Source organism: Dreissena polymorpha, chromosome 1 (genome assembly GCF_020536995.1).
Source record: "Dreissena polymorpha isolate Duluth1 chromosome 1, UMN_Dpol_1.0, whole genome shotgun sequence".
Lineage (NCBI taxonomy): Eukaryota > Metazoa > Mollusca > Bivalvia > Myida > Dreissenidae > Dreissena > Dreissena polymorpha.
Window position 1 is genome coordinate 151,981,339 of NC_068355.1, and position 19,270 is coordinate 152,000,608.

The 19,270-nt window shown below is 36.7% G+C and overlaps 1 protein-coding gene and 1 long non-coding RNA gene across 5 annotated transcripts in view; one reads left to right on the top strand and one right to left on the bottom strand.

Annotated features, from left to right (window-relative positions):
- LOC127856201 (double C2-like domain-containing protein beta) overlaps positions 1-8,612 on the bottom strand; it is a 75,655-nt gene extending 67,043 nt beyond the window's left edge. The window contains exon 1 of one of the 4 annotated variants that reach the window (XM_052392270.1): positions 8,332-8,612. The gene's annotated coding sequence lies outside the window, so the exon portion shown is untranslated. The remainder of the gene's footprint in view (positions 1-8,331) is intronic. The other 3 variants (XM_052392285.1, XM_052392278.1, XM_052392291.1) reach the window with 3 other exon arrangements.
- Positions 8,613-11,083: 2,471 nt separating this feature from the next.
- On the top strand, positions 11,084-17,919 carry LOC127856543 (uncharacterized). The gene is made up of 2 exons (XR_008038114.1): positions 11,084-11,277; positions 17,110-17,919. It is a non-coding gene; the product is annotated as an uncharacterized LOC127856543 (long non-coding RNA).
- The last annotated feature ends 1,351 nt before the right edge of the window (positions 17,920-19,270 follow it).

Consider the following 19,270-nt stretch of genomic DNA (forward strand, 5'->3'; position numbering starts at 1 on the left):
TTTTTGTACACTTTATTTTGAATTTAATTACGTTTTTGGTTATTTTAATTGCGTAATAACGCAAATACGCTTGTTTTCCATAGCCCTGATTTAGACCCTTGTAAAGTGTCAAAATTAATTATTATTACGATCTATTGTATCATGGACAAACATTGGTTCCATCTTATTTTAAGGGGCAAACTTGGGTGGCAAACCGAATTTGTTTCACCCGGTGATTGAGTGAAATCCCAGCAAATTAATAAGGGTCCATACAATAACCAAAAAGCACCGAAAAGCACCGAATAGCACCGAAAAGCACCGAAAAGCACTCAATTTCTCTCTATATATATGCAATATATTGTTTCTAGTGTGTGTTAACGAGTTTAATTTGTAATAAATGGTTATATGATTGTATGTTTATACTACATTGTGCCCAAAATGGTAAATATCGGCAATTACCGACCGAAAAGCACTTCATGTGAAGACCGAAAAGCACTCAATTTCTCACTATATATATGAATAATTGCGTTTCTATTGTGTGTAAACGGATTAAATTAGTTATAAATGGTTATATTTCATGCATATTTATACTACCTTGTGTTTATTATGAGGTATCAATGCCCAAAATTGGATAAATATCGGCTATATACAGACCGAAAAGCACTTCATGTGAAGACTGAAAAGCACTCAATTTCTCGCTATATATATGAATATTTGCGTTTATATTGTGTGTAAACGGCTTAAATTAGTTATAAATGGTTATATTTCATGCATATTTATACTACCTTGTGTTTATTATTAGGTATTAATGCCCAAATTTGGATAAATATCGGCAATATACCGACCGAAAAGCACTTCATGTGAAGACCGAAAAGCACTAAATTTCTCGCTATATATATAATATTTGCGTTCCTATTGTGTGTAAACGGATTAAATTCAGGGTTGGCATATTGACCGGTCAATTGAGTATTGACCGGGCCGGCGGTCAATACCCGGTTAAAACCGGTCAATACTGGTCATTACTGGTCAATACTGGTCGATTGAAAATTGTAGCATTTAAACATTACAAAGGAGCCATTTTATATTAAATCAATAATTATTCTGTAATTGATAAACTTTTTGCTGAGTTATTTTTTGTAAAAAAAATCTTTAAAGCTGTAAAAAGTTACTTCTTTATTATTTACGGAAACAGCCTCAAATACATAAGGACTAAGGCAATATCTTTATCTCAGTGTATCACATCTGTTACTAAAGTACTATTGTAGGTACCATTGCATTTCACTTATCTATTGATATATCTATTTGATAAGCAGATGGACAAACAGAACTCTTGTGTATTCTAGGGTTATAAATCTGGCCTCTTAGTTGGTAATAAAATGCATGCAGTGTTATGTCTCTGATATTGACAATTAAGCAAATCTGCCCTTCGGCTATTTCATATCACTCACACAAAAGAAGATTACATTGTACTTACTATTAATTTAATAGTTACTTCTAACTTGTTTCCTTTCTGTATTAAGAGGGTTTTTTTCCTTTTCATATTAAAAAGTTCAATTGGTATTCAAATGAATAAACAATCAAAGTTCTTGATTTTGCCAACAAATTATGTTTTCCAATTGTGGGTCTACTCTTCTTTTCAATTATTTTTTTCTTTTAATAATTATTTCTTATTATACTTTTATATTCTTATATCAATAAAAAAAGTTTTTTACACTATTTTGTTTAAAAAGTATTTAAAGAAATCAATGCAAGAATACATGACAAGTAAGGATTGTGTCAAAAAGGTGCCATTTAAGGCCCTATTATCAGTTTTGGGTGCCCCAACCTGTATAGGTGAGAAGACTGTTAGAAGACTGTGGGGACAGTGGGGTATGAGGAACAACGCATACACAGTAATTTACAGGTTCTTGTTGAATCAAGCACAGAATTATCTGAGCATCATAATTCATTAGAATTGAAAAAAAGTTCAATCGACCAGAAAAATCCAATTGACCAACTTTGACTTATTTGCAAAATTTTGAGAGATTGGCCTACAAATTGCATGAACAGGTATAAAATAGTGGGTATTAATAGCTTAAGACATTATTTGCAACATGTCTGTTTAATTTATATTATCAATATTGTTTAATTAGGCATGGAATATAAATTAAAATTGGGGGTAAAGTTCAATTGACCAGTATTGACCAGTAATGACCACATCGGGAGTATTGACCGGGGCGGTTTTAACCGGTAAAAACCGCCGGTTAAAACCGGGGGCGGTCGATTGGTGCCAACCCTGAAATTTAAATTAGTTATAAATGGTTATATTTCATGCATATTTATACTACCTTGTGTTTATAATGAAGTATTAATGCCCAAAATTGGATAAATATCGGCAATATACCGACCGAAAAGCACTTCATGTGAAGACCGAAAAGCACTCAATTTCTCGCTATATATATAATATTTGCGTTCCTATTGTGTGTAAACGGTTTAAATTAGTTATAAATGGTTATATTTCATGCATATTTATACTACCTTGTGTTTATAATGAGGTATTAATGCCCAAAATTGGATAAATATCGGCAATATACCGACCGAAAAGCACTTCATGTGAAGACCGAAAAGCACTCAATTTCTCGCTATATATATAATATTTGCTTTCCTATTGTGTGTAAACGGCTTAAATTAGTTATAAATGGTTATATTTCATGCATACTTATACTACCTTGTGTTTATAATGAGGTATTAATGCCCAAAATGGATAAATATCGGCAATATACAGACCGAAAAGCACTTCATGTGAAGACCGAAAAGCACTCAATTTCTCGCTAGATATATAATATTTGTGTTAAGAAAAACTGCATCAACATGATTTTTGAGTATGAGTTACTTAAGAGTACCCGGGGTACATGTAAGTTTTACCCGAGCCGACAATGACCAATCGAGCGTTACTAACAGTAAAATACCCAACAGCGATATAATGTTATAGATTTATTTTTGCATTAACTTTAATTCAAAACATTTTTAGTTCATAATGTTATTCACGTTAAATAAATACATCAGTTCTTCTTTTCATTTGCATCAAATTAAAGGTTTAAGTCCGATTGTTTTTAAAAAAACTGCTATTTTATGAATATATCAAGCATGTACACTTAACAATAACACGTGATGTTTTAAAATTTTGTGAAGTGCGCGTGCCATTGAACATTGAGTTAAACGAGAGTTGCGAATTGAATTACACATAATTAAAAACTTATTTATTGTAGGATACCAATTACACGGAGCTTGATTACGCTGCGAACTAGAACTCTGCCGCAATGTATCTCCAATGAAAGATGTAACATTAATTCAAGCACGTATACTTAATAAAAAAAAAAGATATTTCTTTATTTCCGTTATCAGTTTAAAAATGATGGTATTAAGGTGTTACTAAACAGTAAAATACCCAACAGCGATCGGGATTAATGCACTTGGCCGCTAGATGAATAATTTTATACAACTATTCTGGGCAAATTTATATTTTCAAAACATTTTTAGTTGGTGTTGTTATTCACTTTCAATAAATACATCAGTTCTTTTTATCAACAGAATTCCTGTTGTGTGCTACTGTTTCTTATCAGAATTATATATATTACAATACACCATCAGCGGCCGAGCGCAGAATTGGCCGCTTTAAAAAAATTTGGAATGCATCAAATTGAATGTCAAATTCCGAGTGTATTAGAAAAAAACTGTTATTTTATATAAATAAATCAAGCACGTACACTTTAAAAAAAAGATATTTCTTTATTTAATGTAGAATTTTGCAAAATTAACGAGATTTATATATAACATTGTTATATTACTTCTTTCTGGTTGAGTAAAAAAAACACACAAAACAACATGTATAACATATAATATTTGTACATAATTTATAAAAAAAAATAAATAATGATGCACATGATATTTTATAATTTTGTTAAGTGCGCGTGCCATTGAACGTTGAGTTACGGGGGAGATGCGTATTAAATTACACATAATTAAAAGCTGATAATATTCTGTCAGCTTGATTTATAAATCATGTTCCATCACGCCAATATATCCATTGTTTCATGAAATTGTAACGCCATCAGACCCGAATGAATACACCATTTATTCCAAGCAGGTAAATAACAATTACTATAATAAAACAGGGGAAGTCTACACTGTGTATTAGCAACCTGCTGTGATGATCTTATCAGTTTAATACACAGGAACATGGCTACTGTACTGGAATTGGATTTACAGCCAAAATAACTGTTTTCATTTCAGTCTACACTGTGTATTAGCAACCTGCTGTGGTGATCTTATCTTATCATCTCAATACACAGGAACATGGCTACTGTACTGGAAATATCGGTTTTACAGCCAAAATAACTGATTTCATTTATTGCTGAAGTGGTGTGTACTAACAATTAACAACGCGAATTGATCCACCTCACCGTTGCACTTTTTTAATTAAATTAATTAATTTACTGAGTTAGCCCCGCCCACATAGACCACACCCACCCAAAATTGCCTTTACTATAATTTCTTCATTTCTACACCGATTCACTTCAAATTGATATTGAACTTCTCTTATGACAATACAGTCAAGCTCAACTATGCATGGCCCCATTACCAACCCTGGGGCGCCCCGCCCACATAGACCACACCCACCCAAAATTGCCTTTTGCTATAATTTCTTCATTTCTACACCGATTCACTTCAAATTGATACTGAACCTCTCTTATGACAATACGGTCAATCTCAACTATGCATGGCCCCATTACCAACCCTGGGGCCCCCGCCCACATAGACCACACCCGCCCAAAATTGCCTTTTACTATAATTTCTTCATTTCTACACCGATTCACTTCAAATTGATACTGAACTTCTCTTATGACAATACGGTCAATCTCAACTATGCATGGCACAATTTCCAACCCTGGGGCGCCCTGCCCACATATGCCACACCCACCCAAAATTGCCTTTTACTATAACTTCTTCATTTCTACACCAATTCACTTCTAATTGATGATGAACTTCTCTTATGACAATACAGTCAATCTCAGCTATACATGGCCCCATTACCAACCCTGGGGCACACCTAGGTCAAACATTCGGCGTGGGGATACGCGTCGGCCTCTGCCGCGCCATTTCTAGTTTTTGCTGCAATAAGTGGGGGAACTTGTGTGTTATACGCTGACACTTGGTTCTTCCTGCATTTCCCCGAGAAAAGGGGGTCATAACCCGGCAACCATGTGCGTTTTTGGGGTCCCATATTGACACGTTGTTTTTATTGCATTAATTGGGGGAGGATTGTCATACGAGAAGCATTGCTGACATGTTGTTTTTTGCAATATTAATTCAGGTAGGTAAGGGAGGGGAAATATACGGGTTTCACGTTGACACGTTGTTTTTTCTGCACTTATTGGGGGAGCTATTGAATTTCAAGTGTACATGTTGATTTTTTTGTATCTTCAATAATCTATTGTAATTGATTTAACGCACACGCGCCTTTTTAAATTTATGTTTGAGCTGTAAATTGATAGTCATAATAAAATGCGTGTTAAGTTACCAGCGTACACTCGATACTCGCGCAATGAATGGTTTTAATGGAACGATTAAAATGGCTATTATTAATACAAAGCACATTAACTAAAAGTCATGCGAGAAATTGAGTGCTTTTCGGTCTTCACATGAAGTGCTTTTCGGTTGGTACATTGCCCATATTTATCCAATTTTGGGCATTAATACCTCATAATAAACCCAAGGTAGTATAAATATGCATGAAATATAACCATTTATAACTAATTTAATCTGTTTACACACAATAGAAACGCAAATTTTCATATATATATACAGGGCTTGCGCTGGCCCAAAAAATCTTTGAGCCACCCAGATCTATGAGGTCCGGGGGCATGCCCCCCCCCCCCCCCTGAAAAATTTTTGGATCCTAGATTGTCTGCGGTGCGTTTTGGGCCTATTGTCAACCAGTTTTTGTTTGTTTCAAATAACAATATATACAATATATACTATGGATTTTTCATATTTTATTTAATGACAACAAGCACATGTCACATATCATAATATACATCACATCACAATTTTCATAGTAATAGAGATATTTTCATACAGCACATTTTTAACAACATGATGAATGACATGTAAAATACAAGCATACATTTCATTCACAAAATACATTGCAAACAAATCATGCTATATACAGAGAACAAAGTCATGACACATATCATTATTATTTCATTATTATTCTGCACTGTTTTTTACCAGCCCACAGTTTGTAGATCACTTTAAAGTCAACATCTTTGCAGTCTTTTCCTTCAATTGAGATTTTCATGAGATGTTCCAAATTTTGTACAGTCAAACGGCATGAGTGTGATCTGAAAAAACAATAAAATAATATCTGCATATATACATATAGTTAGACTATAGCAATAGTATAGTAATTTCAAATTAAAATTCCTCTCATCTTCAAAATCTTACCTTTAGACTTTGCATGTTTCGTCCCTGAGTCTTTTTTTAAGGATATTGCAACCTACAGTGAACGTGTTGGAATTCTGCACCTTAATGCATAGGTCACAGTTCATTGACTTTGATTCATTCTCAAAGCGAAGCCAATTATTATCAACTTTCCATGACTCTTGGAATGCTCTAGTTTTTTGTGTTTTAATTTTATTTTTTTTTGTTCAGACTCATTTTCGTCCAAAGGACGCTTTAAGGTTAAAGAAGCCATGTTAGCGACTGTACGGACAAAGTGGTCACTTCCATTTATATTGTAGACGATATTTGTTACAAATTCGTAACTTTAATTAAACTTTAATTGCAATTAAACCGCACGTGTTTTTCACGTTTTCCTTTGATTAAAATACGCCGCTGTTAGTTAGCATAGTGTGTGAGTAAAACGATCAAATTAATTATCAACTTTTCATTTCAATCGAAAATCGGCATTAAGTTGTAACATCAACGACATAGAACTAATTATTTAATTATCACTCTTTAATTTAGATCGATAGTCAGCTTCGAAATAATTAATTTATTGTCATGCTTATTTTCATTTTTAATCCTATAATACAACATTTGCTACCGGCCGCTATTTTGTTTGCAGACGACAATATTAACTGTGTATTCAAAGCTCCACCCATTTTTACCTTTCATTCAACAACGTCATTTCATGTGTAAGCGAGCTCAGTTTTGATTGGCCAGCTACCATGTGCACTTCATTAACAAAAAGGTGAAGCAGGTGCAGACCGGTTTTCGTTCTCTGTTCAAATTGCGAATACTTTCATTGAAACAAATAGAAAAATATAGAAAACCAGTTTCGGGTTAAAATGGCGGCTGTTTTCAATGAAATTTTACGAAATTTTAGCATTTTCGCAAATCAGAATTTTCTTGAGCCAAATTCTCAATATTTTCGCAAATGGCTTAAGTGGCGAACGACAGCGCGAGCCCTGTATATAGCGAGAAATTGAGTGCTTTTCGGTCTACACATGAAGTGCTTTTCGGTCGGTATATTGCCGATATTAATCCAATTTTGGGCATTAATACCTCATAATAAACACAAGGTAGTATAAATATGCATGAAATATAACCATTTATAACTAAATTAAGCCATTTACACACAATAGAAACGCAAATATTCATATAAATAGCGAGAAATTGAGTGCTTTTCGGTCTTCACATGAAGTGCTTTTCGGTCTGTATATTGCCGATATTTATCCAATTTTGGGCATTAATACCTCATAATAAACACAAGGTAGTATAAATATGCATGAAATATAACCATTTATAACTAATTTAATCCGTTAACACACAATAGAAACGCAAATATTCATATATATAGCGAGAAATTAAGTGCTTTTCGGTCTTCACATGAAGTGCTTTTCGGTCGGTAATTGCCGATATTTACCATTTTGGGCACAATATAGTATAAACATGCAATCATATAACCATTTACGACTAATTAAACTCGTTAACACACACTAGAAACGATATATTGCATATATAAAGAGAGAAATTGAGTGCTTTTTGGTGCTTTTCGGTGCTATTCGGTGCTTTTTGGTTATTGTATGGACCGAATTAATAATCCATTCACAAAACATAAACAAACATCCATAGCTTAAGAAAAATGCCAAGCGCATATTTTAAACATTTTAATTTACTTAAAATTAATCTTTTTATTTCAAAAACAAGCATCATTATGATCTTATTTTAATAGTATATGCATACACGATACAGCTGTAAAAATATCCGGTTTAGTTCCATCCGAAAAAATCACGACTTTGACACATAGCAATAATTCCAAAACTCTGTCCTACAAAAGCAAAATATGTTTCTTTTAAAGGCAATTACCTTAATGTACAATTACAAATGTAGTTGTAACTTCCAACACACAAAAAATGGCATTCTGTCACAATATAAAACTACGCCACATATCCCATCGATAATCAATATTGACGCAATCTCGCGCACGACGGTTACATTACATTCGTGTATGTGAGAGCATGGAAAGACAACTCTGGTGTCTAATGGTGATCCATCTATTTTTACGTTGCTGTCTGTATTATGATATCAAAAGCACCGCAAACGTTAATTTGTCGTGCATTTTGACCTGTTATCCAAAAGATTTGCTTTTGCATCATTATTGCACCGCGTTATCATCTACAATTAAAACGATTATACGATGTTTACAAAACTATCCAAACCGAAAGTGAAACTTGATTCATTACATTTCGAGAGTTAAACTTTATTATTTGTTGAGTTTGCGGAAGAAAATCGAACATACACAATGCCGTATTAATGCAATACAGACTATAATTGCCGATTGCAATACCGGCTAAACACACTTATGATGACAGGTTCTGTATAAAAATTGTTTTAATAAAAATTAATGACTGGGTTGATTATTAAACGATTCCCTTATATAAATTATATCGAGAGTCTCCTGATTTCGATCACTTTGTTTAAAGGTTTGGTACCCTTCGCATACGAAATCCGGATAGTGCCTTCTATAGTCTCGCCCTTCTGTCATCAAGGGCGACACTAGACACACGAAGCGATACACGATATTTTGCGCGACGGTCGCCGCGACGCACGATCTAACGCGACAGTCAAAATATCGTGCGTCGCCGCGACTGTCGCGAAAAATATCGTGTATCGCTTCGTGTCTCGCGTTCAAAGGGCAATATTTTGCGCGACAGTCGCGGCGACGCGCGATATATTTAACACGATATATCGCCTTTTGGGCTACCTACACAAAGGCGACCGTCATGATGCAGTCAATAATTTCTTAATTAATCTTAGAAATCATTTAACTACGTATATAGTCAAAAAATATTAATTACACGAGATTCGGATAATATGGGCGATAGTTGAATAATAAAATACCCTGCGTCGCCGCGACTGTCGCGCAAATTATCGTGCGTCGCTTCGTCTTTCGTGCGTCGCCCTTTGAACGCGAGACAAGACACACGAAGCGATACACGATATTTAGGCGGCAGTCGCGGCGACGCACGATAGTTTGCGCGACAGTCGCGGCGACGCACGATATTTTGCGTGACAGTCGCGGCGACGCACTATATATTTAACACGAAATATCGCCTTTTAGGCTACCTACCAAGGGCGATATATTAGTATAGGTCCTTGATTGTGCACAATAGACTTTTGGATTTACAGGGGTATAGAAACGAAAGATGCAATGATGGTTCTAGAATATGCAACCAAGTGATTCAAAGAAGCACAACGGAGTACGGAACTTAGCGTATGTTGGCAACACATAGCACAATGCAAAAATTAGTTGTCAAAAATAGCCAAATGCAATTTGACAAAATTAAGGTGACAAAAGCAATTTAAATTGTCATCAAGCAATATAAAATTGTCATTTAGCAATATGCATGGACTTGCGGACATTGCCTTCCAAAGGAGTCCAATCATTTGTGTATCTGTTTACTTATAACGTAAAAATATGTGAAGAAATCACTTTGAATTGCATCAGTGTATTGATATTAACTGACAGCGTTTGGAAAAAAAATCCGAATGGCAAGTGGTTCAAATACGAATGCTTGGCCATGATTTCGGAATATGTTTTAAGTATTGGTCCAGAATCTGCAGTCCAGAGGCACGTGTGTTTATAAGCTCACATTGCCATTTCGGTTTGGACCAGATCAGTTTTCTTTTACAAAGAAGAACGAATGAATCTGCACTTTCTTTTTTTATCAATAAACGCACGATAACTGCATTGATTGTCATATACCCAGACAGCATCTCAATTGATTATAAAATCTTGTTTTCAGAAGATTTACACTTCATACACACGCTATTACCGATAACGTCCGATGTAGGAAATCGATACTGTCAATATTAAAATCATTTTAAAGGGATCTTTTCACGGTTTGGTAAATTGACAAAATTGAAAAAAAAGTCATTTCAGATTCGCAAATTTTCGTTTTAGTTATGATATTTGTGAGGAAACGGTATTACTGAACATTTACCATAGTCCAATATAGCCATTATATGTATCTTTTGACGATTTGAAAACCTAAAAATTATAAAGCGAAACGATTGAAAGATTTGGAGAGTTCTGTTGTTGTCGTTTAAATTTACGAAAATACGAAGATTGCTTATATACGGTATAAAATACTTAACTGTGTATACCTGGCAGAATAGCCGAGAGGGCTAATGCGTTTTTACTTCAGACTAACTCCAGGACTCCGGGGGTCACTGGTCTGGTACCAGCTACTTTTTTTGTATAGTTTTATTCTCGATTTTTTACTGGAGCTTTTAAGATCCATTGTTCACATTTATAAATATAAAGCATTTAATGACAAACTTCAAAATATGCCAAAATCTGTGAAAAGGCCCCTTTAAGGGCCAGCGAAACATATTATAAAAACATTCAATCGAATTGAACAGCCACGCTTATTCTGGTTGCCATAGAAACGCCCGTTAAGGCGTGTAGTCCTCCATAGCTCCGTATTTACATAGCTGTATGGAATAGATAATGTTTTGACGGAATATACATCGCTAGCGATGACGCACGTTGTGATGAATGACCGACATAATATTGTTTTGAAAAGCCAGCGTGTATTTAGTGCTAAATGAAGATACGTACTGTAAATCGATGTACCTTTTCATTTGCATACATGCAACAATCGGCGTAATCATTACTATTATAAACAGTTTAAAGGATCACTTGTTGCAGTTTTGATACAATTTGCAAACGGTTTGCGGTGATTACTATGGGATGCGGTACGTCTGACATGGACCACAACGTCAACAGTACCCGCGTGAGAATCAACGGTAAGAACTGAACTATCGTTTTAAATGATGACATATTTTTTAGAACTTGCTTCACGAATCAGTTCTGATAGGAAAGCCTTAAAACAATAATTGGTGTTTGTAAACAAAACGTTGTTTTCGTTTTGGTTGTGTCATTTATTTGAGTTGGTGTTAAGAAATAAGATGTTCTTTATAAGTTATCAGCATTGTTACATACCGGGTTAGTACTGGTTCAAATAAATGTTAAACAATATTGCTTTGTTGACTTTAAAGGGATCTTTTCACGCTTTGGTAAATTGACAAAATTGAAAAAAGTTGTTTCAGATTCGCAAATTTTCGTTTTAGTTATGATATTTGTGAGGAAACAGTAATACTGAACATTTACCATGGTCTAATATAGCCATTATATGCATCTTTTGACGATTTTAAAATCTAAAAATTATAAAGCGTTGCAACGCGAAACGATTGAATAATTTGGAGAGTTCTGTTTTTGTCGTTAAATTTTGTGAAAATACGAAGATTGCTTATATAAGGTATAAAATACGTGTAATATGTGTACTCGGCGGAATAGCTCAGTAGGCTGAAGCGTTTTTACTTCAGGACTCTGGCAGGACTCCAGGGGTCACTGGTTCGAAACCTGGTCCGGGCAATGTTCTTTTCCTTTTTTTAATTTTATTCTTGATTTTTTACTGGAGCTTTTACGATCCAATGTTTACATTTATCGATATAAAGCATTTAATGAATAAGTTAAAAAATGCCAAAATCTGTGAAAAGGCCCCTTTAAATGAATTGTGCTTAGTTGATTTTTTTGACGAACCTATTTGTATGTGAATATTCATCTGTACATTTAAAATGGAAGAAAATCAGTATCGTAAGTACCGGTTTATGTGTCTTGTTCTGAGAAAACTGGGCTTAATTCATGTGCGTAAAGTGTCGTCCCAGAATAGCCTGTGCAGTCCGCAGAGGCTAATCATGGACGACACTTTCCGCTTTAATGGTATTTTTAGTTTCAAGGAAGTCCCTCCTTACCGAAAATCAAGTTTAGGCGGAAAGTGTCGTCCCTGATTAGCCTGTGCGGACTGCACAGGCTAATCTGGGACGACACTTAACGCACATGCATTATGACCAGCTTTCACAGAACAAGACACATATGTATTTATAATTTTGTTAGGTGGTAGCACAATGACATATATATTTGTTATTTGTATTTACTAGTATTACTGGACATAATATGCCTCTTGTATTCTTCATGAGTTGACTACGAGATTTTTAGGATCCGTGATGTGTATGAACTATCCATCTTCACTTTCAAGACTCTCGATAATTTCGTATCGATAGTAAATCAGCTGCAGATGAAACGCTTTCTTTAACGCAATTCTTGGCTGATTATATGCTAACGACCAACTAGATCAATAAAAAAGGCGTTGTTTGTTGTCGACCCTTTACTATGTGTTTGGTTGTACGGATTGAGTTTTCAATCATCAGTGATACAATTAAATAGAATAACTGTTACGTTGTCCATAAGTTTTACTACATTGTACAATGTTTACCAAAATATCTTTTTATTAAGTTTAATCATTCGATGATTGTTTTCATGTTTCATCAAGATTTCTTCATGTAGAAGCATATATAATTCAAATGCCAAAGTTAACGTCAACAACGTAATTTGTTCAATTTTTTTGGCGGTATTGGAAGAAGCAACCGACTTTATGCCCAGAGCAAAGGTAGCAACTCTACACTAAGCTAACGACTGACAAGCATGCCTACGCAGAGTGAACGGCTAACTAGCATGCCTACGCAGAGTGAACGGCTAACTAGCATGCCAATGCAGAACGAACGGCTAACTAGCATGTCTACGCAGAACCAACGGCTAACTAGCATGTCTACGCAGAACGAACGGCTAACTAGCATGTCTACGCAGAACCAACGGCTAACTAGCATGCCTACGCAGAATGAACGGCTAACTAGCATGCCTACCCAGAGCGAACGGCTAACTAGCATGCCTACGCAGAGTGAATGACTAGCATGCTTATGCAGAGCGAACGGCTAACAAGCATTCCTTCGCAGAGCGAACTGGCATGAATACGCAGAATAAACGGCCAACAAGCATGCCTACGCAGAGCGAACGGCTAACTAGCATGACTACGCAAAGCGCACGGCTAACTAGCATGACTACGAAAAGCGAATGGCGAACTAGCATGTCTACGCAGAAGAATCGGCCACTAAGCATGCCTACAGAGAGCAAAATGCTAACTAGCATGCCTACGCAGAGCAAACGGCGAACTAGCATGCCTACGCGTCCGCCCCACCCTCCCCCCCCCCCCCCCTAAAATCGCTAAAGTACATCATTTCCTAATAATCACAGACAATTGCTAAATGTTTTAACTTTAGAGTCTCTGTCGCCCGGTTTTTCAAGTCGAACTTTGCGATTCTGATGTATCCCTCATTATTCTCTCTTTTTACACATTGTTTCTCTTTTCGCTGAATTTCATGTAAGCATTGATGGGTGCGCCAACGTCAAAAAATAAAATCTCGTTTTCATCTTGGTCATTATCTTGCTGTAGAAACAAAATTGTATTCATGCTCTCCCCCTCCCTGCTGTATTCACCACTAGCCTGATAACCGTCAGTGTGTTCTTCTTTATAGCATTTCTTCTGGCTATATCCATACGTATTACGTACAAACTATGCACTTTTGGGCATTATAAGAAGGTACTTTGGTGAAAGTACGTAAGGCGTGACGTGCTCGAGAAGTGGTTGTCAAAGCATTCAAAATCACTAAAATCGTGGAGTTTCAGGGTGGGGGGGTGGGGGGGCTTTTGGGGGCAAAGCCTCCCCCCCCTGGACTTTTTAGCAGGGACCCAACATTGACCAAACAACAGCGGCCCCCTGGAGCCCAGCAAATCTTTCAATATCCCGCCCACCCATAACCAGAAATCCTGAAACCGCCCCTGCTAGCATGCCTACGCAGAGCGAACGGCTAACTAGCATGCCAACGCAGAGCAGAGCCAACGGCTAACTAGCATGCATACGCAGAGCGAACGGCTTACTAGCATGTCTACGCAGACCGAACGGCTAACTAGCATGTCTTTGTAGAGCTAATGGCTAACTAGCATGCCTACGCAGAGGGAACGGCGAACTAGCATGCCTACGCATAGCGAACGACTAACGAGCATGCCTACGCAGAGCGAACGACTACCGAGCATGCCTACGAAGAATGACTGACTAACGAGCATGCCTACGCAGAATGACTGACTAACGAGCATGCCTACGCAGAGCGAACGGCGAACTAGCATGTCTACGCATAGCGAACGGCTAACTAGCATGCATACAAAGAGTGAACGACTAATTAGCATGCCTACGCTGATCGAACGGCTTAATAGAATGCATACGCAGAGCAGAGCGAACGGCTGACTAGCATACCTACGCAGAGCAGAGAGAGCGGCTAACTAGTATGTCTACGCAGAGCGAACGGCTTACAAGCATGCCTGCGCAGAGCGAACGGCTAACTACCATGCCTACGCAGAAGAAACGGCGAACTAGCATGCCTACGCAGAAGAAATGGATAACAAGCATGCCTACAGAGCAAACGGCGAACTAGCATGCCTACGCAGAGCAAACGGCTAACTAGCATGAATACGCAGAGCAAACGGCTAACAAGGATGCCTACGCAACGCAGAGCGAACGGCTGACTAGCATGCCTACGCAGAGCAAACGGCTAACTAGCATGCCTACGCAGAGCAAACGGCTAACTAGCATGACTACGCAGAGCAAACGGCTAACAAGGATGCCTACGCACAGCGAACGACTAATTAGCATGCCTACGCAGAGCAAACGGCTAACTAGCATGCCAACGCAGAGCAAACGGCTAACAAGGATGCCTACGCAACGCAGAGCGAACGGCTGACTAGCATGCCTACGCAGAGCAGAGCGAACGGCTAACCAGCATGCCTAAATAGAGCGAACGGCTAACTAGCACACCTACGCGGAGCGAACGGCTGAAAAGCATGCCTACGCACAGCGAACGACTAATTAGCATGCCTATACAGATCGAACGGCTAACTAGCATGCCTACGCAGAACGAACGGCTAAAAAGCACGCCTACGCAGAACGAACGGCTAACTAGCATGCATACGAAGAGCCATTCTCACACAATGCTAACGGCTAACTTTTGTAGCATAATTATGTTGTTCCAGAAATAAATGAGCCACACTCTGTGAAAAGGGGGCTTAATGCATGTGCGTAAAGTGTTGTCCCAGATTAGCCTGTGCAGTCCACACAGGCTAATCAGGGACGACAGTTTCCACCCAAACTTAATGTTTGCTAAGAAGTACATTTTTTGAAATTATTCATGCATTAACCCCCCTTTTCACAGAGCACGGCCCAAATATAAACTAAAAATCATGCTATATATCAAACCCATATCAGCTACTATATGTAAATTGTCATCAATAATAAAGACTTTAAATCAAAATGTTAATCATCAATTTTAACTAATGACTTAAGGTACCCGTAAATTTCGTGTTTTTTTTCAGGTTGCCCGTCGTAGCTTTAAATAGATCAAACCTAGAGTGTCAAATAATGATTATTGTTTCATTTTTAGGTCACCAATTATTGTTGGTCTGTTTAATGTAGATGGAATTTTAGCGTGATGTCGCGTATTATTTCATGATTGGTGATATTCAACGCATTTGTATTTTGGCGTCTTCTCTTTCTATGATTTGTGTCTTGTTATGGACAACTATGCACACTGTGTGTATGTTCATATCTCATGAATACATCTAATTCGATTTAACGCTTAATGCGTTGATGTCTTAAAGGGGCCTTTTCACAGATTTTGGCATTTTTTGACTTATTCATTAAATGCTTTATATTGATAAATGTAAACATTGGCACGTAAAAGCTCCAGTAAAAATTCAAGAATAAAATTAGAAAAAGAACATTGCCCGGAGCAGGTTTCGAACCAGTGACCCCTGGAGTCCTGCCAGAGTCCTGAAGTAAAAACGCTTTAGCATACTGAGCTGTTCCGCCGATTACACATACTAAACGTATTTTATACCTTATATAAGCAATCTTCGTAGTTTCACAAAATTTAACGACAAAAACAGAACTCTCCAAATTATTCAATCGTTTTGCGTTGCAACGCTTTATAATTTTTAGGTTTTAAAATCGTCAAAAGATGCATATAATGGCTATATTAGAGCATGGTAAATGTTCAGTATTACTGTTTCCTCACAAATATCATAACCAAAACGAAAATTTCGAATCTGAAACAACTTTTTTCAATTTTGTCAATTTACCAAAGCGTGAAAAGATCCCTTTAAGTATGCATATATTTCTATATCATTAGGGAAATCTTATATAATTAGTCACGCTTCCGGTGAAGGTGGGAAATGCTAGTTGCTTATCACATTTATGCCTAGCGTCTATAAAAAAGGCCTTGGCAAACAGCGTAGACCCAGATAAGACGCCGCGTCGACGCGGCGTCTCATCAGGGTCTGCGCTGTTTGCTTTAAGGAATTTGTGCAAGAAATATTCTAAATATAGAAATAAACATACCAGACATCCCTATTTTTGGAAATAAATTGATCCATCAAGAAGGATGGGAGAGTCCAATAGGCATTAATTGGTTATAAGGTAGTAAAAATGCAATATATACCGCGCGTTCAGAAGTGGGTGAATTCATATATGAGCAGATTGTCCGCTCTGTCATTCATAGAATAATAACTAATCTTTTGCCTAAATGTTATTGTTCTCTTGGTTGCATGTCTCTTTTTTATATTAAATCCCATGCTTTTTGAGTGATTGTCAAAAAGTAGCGCAATTCATGAGTTTTGTTACTGTTTTGTTTCAGTGATCGAAGCAACAAGCATAAATCTAGAGTGTAGCTTTTCCAGAAGCCCCAGCAGCTCCCGGAGGAATTCCGGATTAAGCCTATTAGCCCCCTCTCACAGCCATGCTGCGAAGCACAAAAAAGCTCCAAAAAAAGCTGAACGAGCAGGATCACCTGTCTTATGACGTCATATCTCGTGTAATGGCGCAGCATTTGCGCGTTGATCAAAAATGACGAACTCATAAATAGACGCGCCAAGTCACATAACTAGTTCGATTATACTACTGCTCACGTGAGATCTTGATGACTTGGTTAGTTAAGCAATTTTGCAAAATTGATCATTGACATCACGCTATCTATTTCAAGATGGAACGTTCGAGAGTTTAGCTACATTACCCAACAAAAAAAGATCAAGCTAAACCGTGTGACCAGTGCCGCAATGTATGGTTTTAACTATTAAGTCGCATCAATTGTGAATTGTGTCAAGCAAGTGCCTGTACATGTGTTGGCAATGTATTTATGCCATAAATTATGGTGGTGCATGTATGATATGTGACGTCGACATTTATCCCATTTTCACCGCGACATTGACGGTATAACACGTTGTGGAATATACTTGCTTGTATTCAACACTGTGGAATATACCTGTCGCGTGCACGGACTACTTTTTAAATGACGTCATGCGATATGCGCGTAAATTAGGTCGATATTGTTTGGTTCATTGATCGAATTTTAAGGTCACCCATTAGAAGAAAATGTGCATATTTTGCAGAAAAATATATATATTACATATTCGCCAAAAGAAATGTTGAAATAAAATATAAAATTACACGATTTTTGTTTTGTTATTTTTTTATTTATATTTACTTTACCACTGAATGATTTTTCATAAGAAACAAAGTCGACAAAACTTAAGCTTCAAAATTATACGACCTTCAACCTTTAAAGGTGCCTTTTCACAGATTTTGGCATTTTTAAACTTATTCATTAAATGCTTTATATCGATAAATGTAAACATTGGATCGTAAAAGCTCCAGTAAAAAATCAAGAATGAAATTAAAAAAAGGAAAAGAACATTGCCCGGACCAGGTTTCGAACCAGTGACCCCTGGAGTCCTGCCAGAGTCCTGAAGTAAAAACGATTTAGCCTACTGAGCTATTCCGCCGAGTACACTTACTCGACGTATTTTATACTTTATATAAGCAATCTTCGTAGTTTCACAAAATTTAACGACAAAAACAGAACTCTCCAAATTATTCAATCGTTTCGCGTTGCAACGCTTTATAATTTTTAGGTTTTAAAATCGTCAAAAGATGCATATAATGGCTATATTAGACCATGGTTAATGATCAGTATTACTGTTTCCTCACAAATATCATAACTAAAACGAAAATTTGCGAATCTGAAACAACTTTTTTCAATTTTGTCAATTTACCAAACCGTGAAAAGATCTAGTCATATGACATAATTTTTCGCCATCCGTATAATGAATCAGCTGATTGATGGCGTCATAAAATGACATACTTATTGCGTCGTTTTCCCCCTTTTTTTTGACGATTTATTATAAACGCGACTTATTTCACATGTTTTCTACATGAACTGTATGTCGACATATCTGAATTGTCAATTGATCACATTTTCCTTATTTCGTGCAATGTGCATTGTTTATAACCAAATTTATACTGTTTATGACTGAATTAAAATTATTGTTAAGGTTATTAGATCTATTTATGTTGAATGTCACGTTGAAAAAATCAAATGGGATAAATAGAATACTAGGATTAGCGTTGAATACAGAGAAGTTTATGTTGCTCGGCTCGAACACCGAAAGCGCTCGCCAAGGCTCGCGCTTCCGGCGTTCTAAGCCTCGCTACATAAACTTCTCTGTATTCAACACTAACCTAGTATTCTCTATATTTATTGCATTTACTTTAAATACCATGTTAAACCTTACTTATACAAATGGAATTGTCGGCAAGATTCATTCCTGTGCGAATTTCATCAACGAAAATATCGCTAACAAGAACTTATCAACGCACGTGAATAATAAAGTCAGAGAACATAATATGGTTCAGCTCGAGGGTAAACTTTGCTCAGTCTAAGGTGTGTGGCTCAGTCTGAGTTAAATATGGCCAAGTATGAGGTACATGTGGCACAGTCTGTGCAAAATACGCCCCTAGGT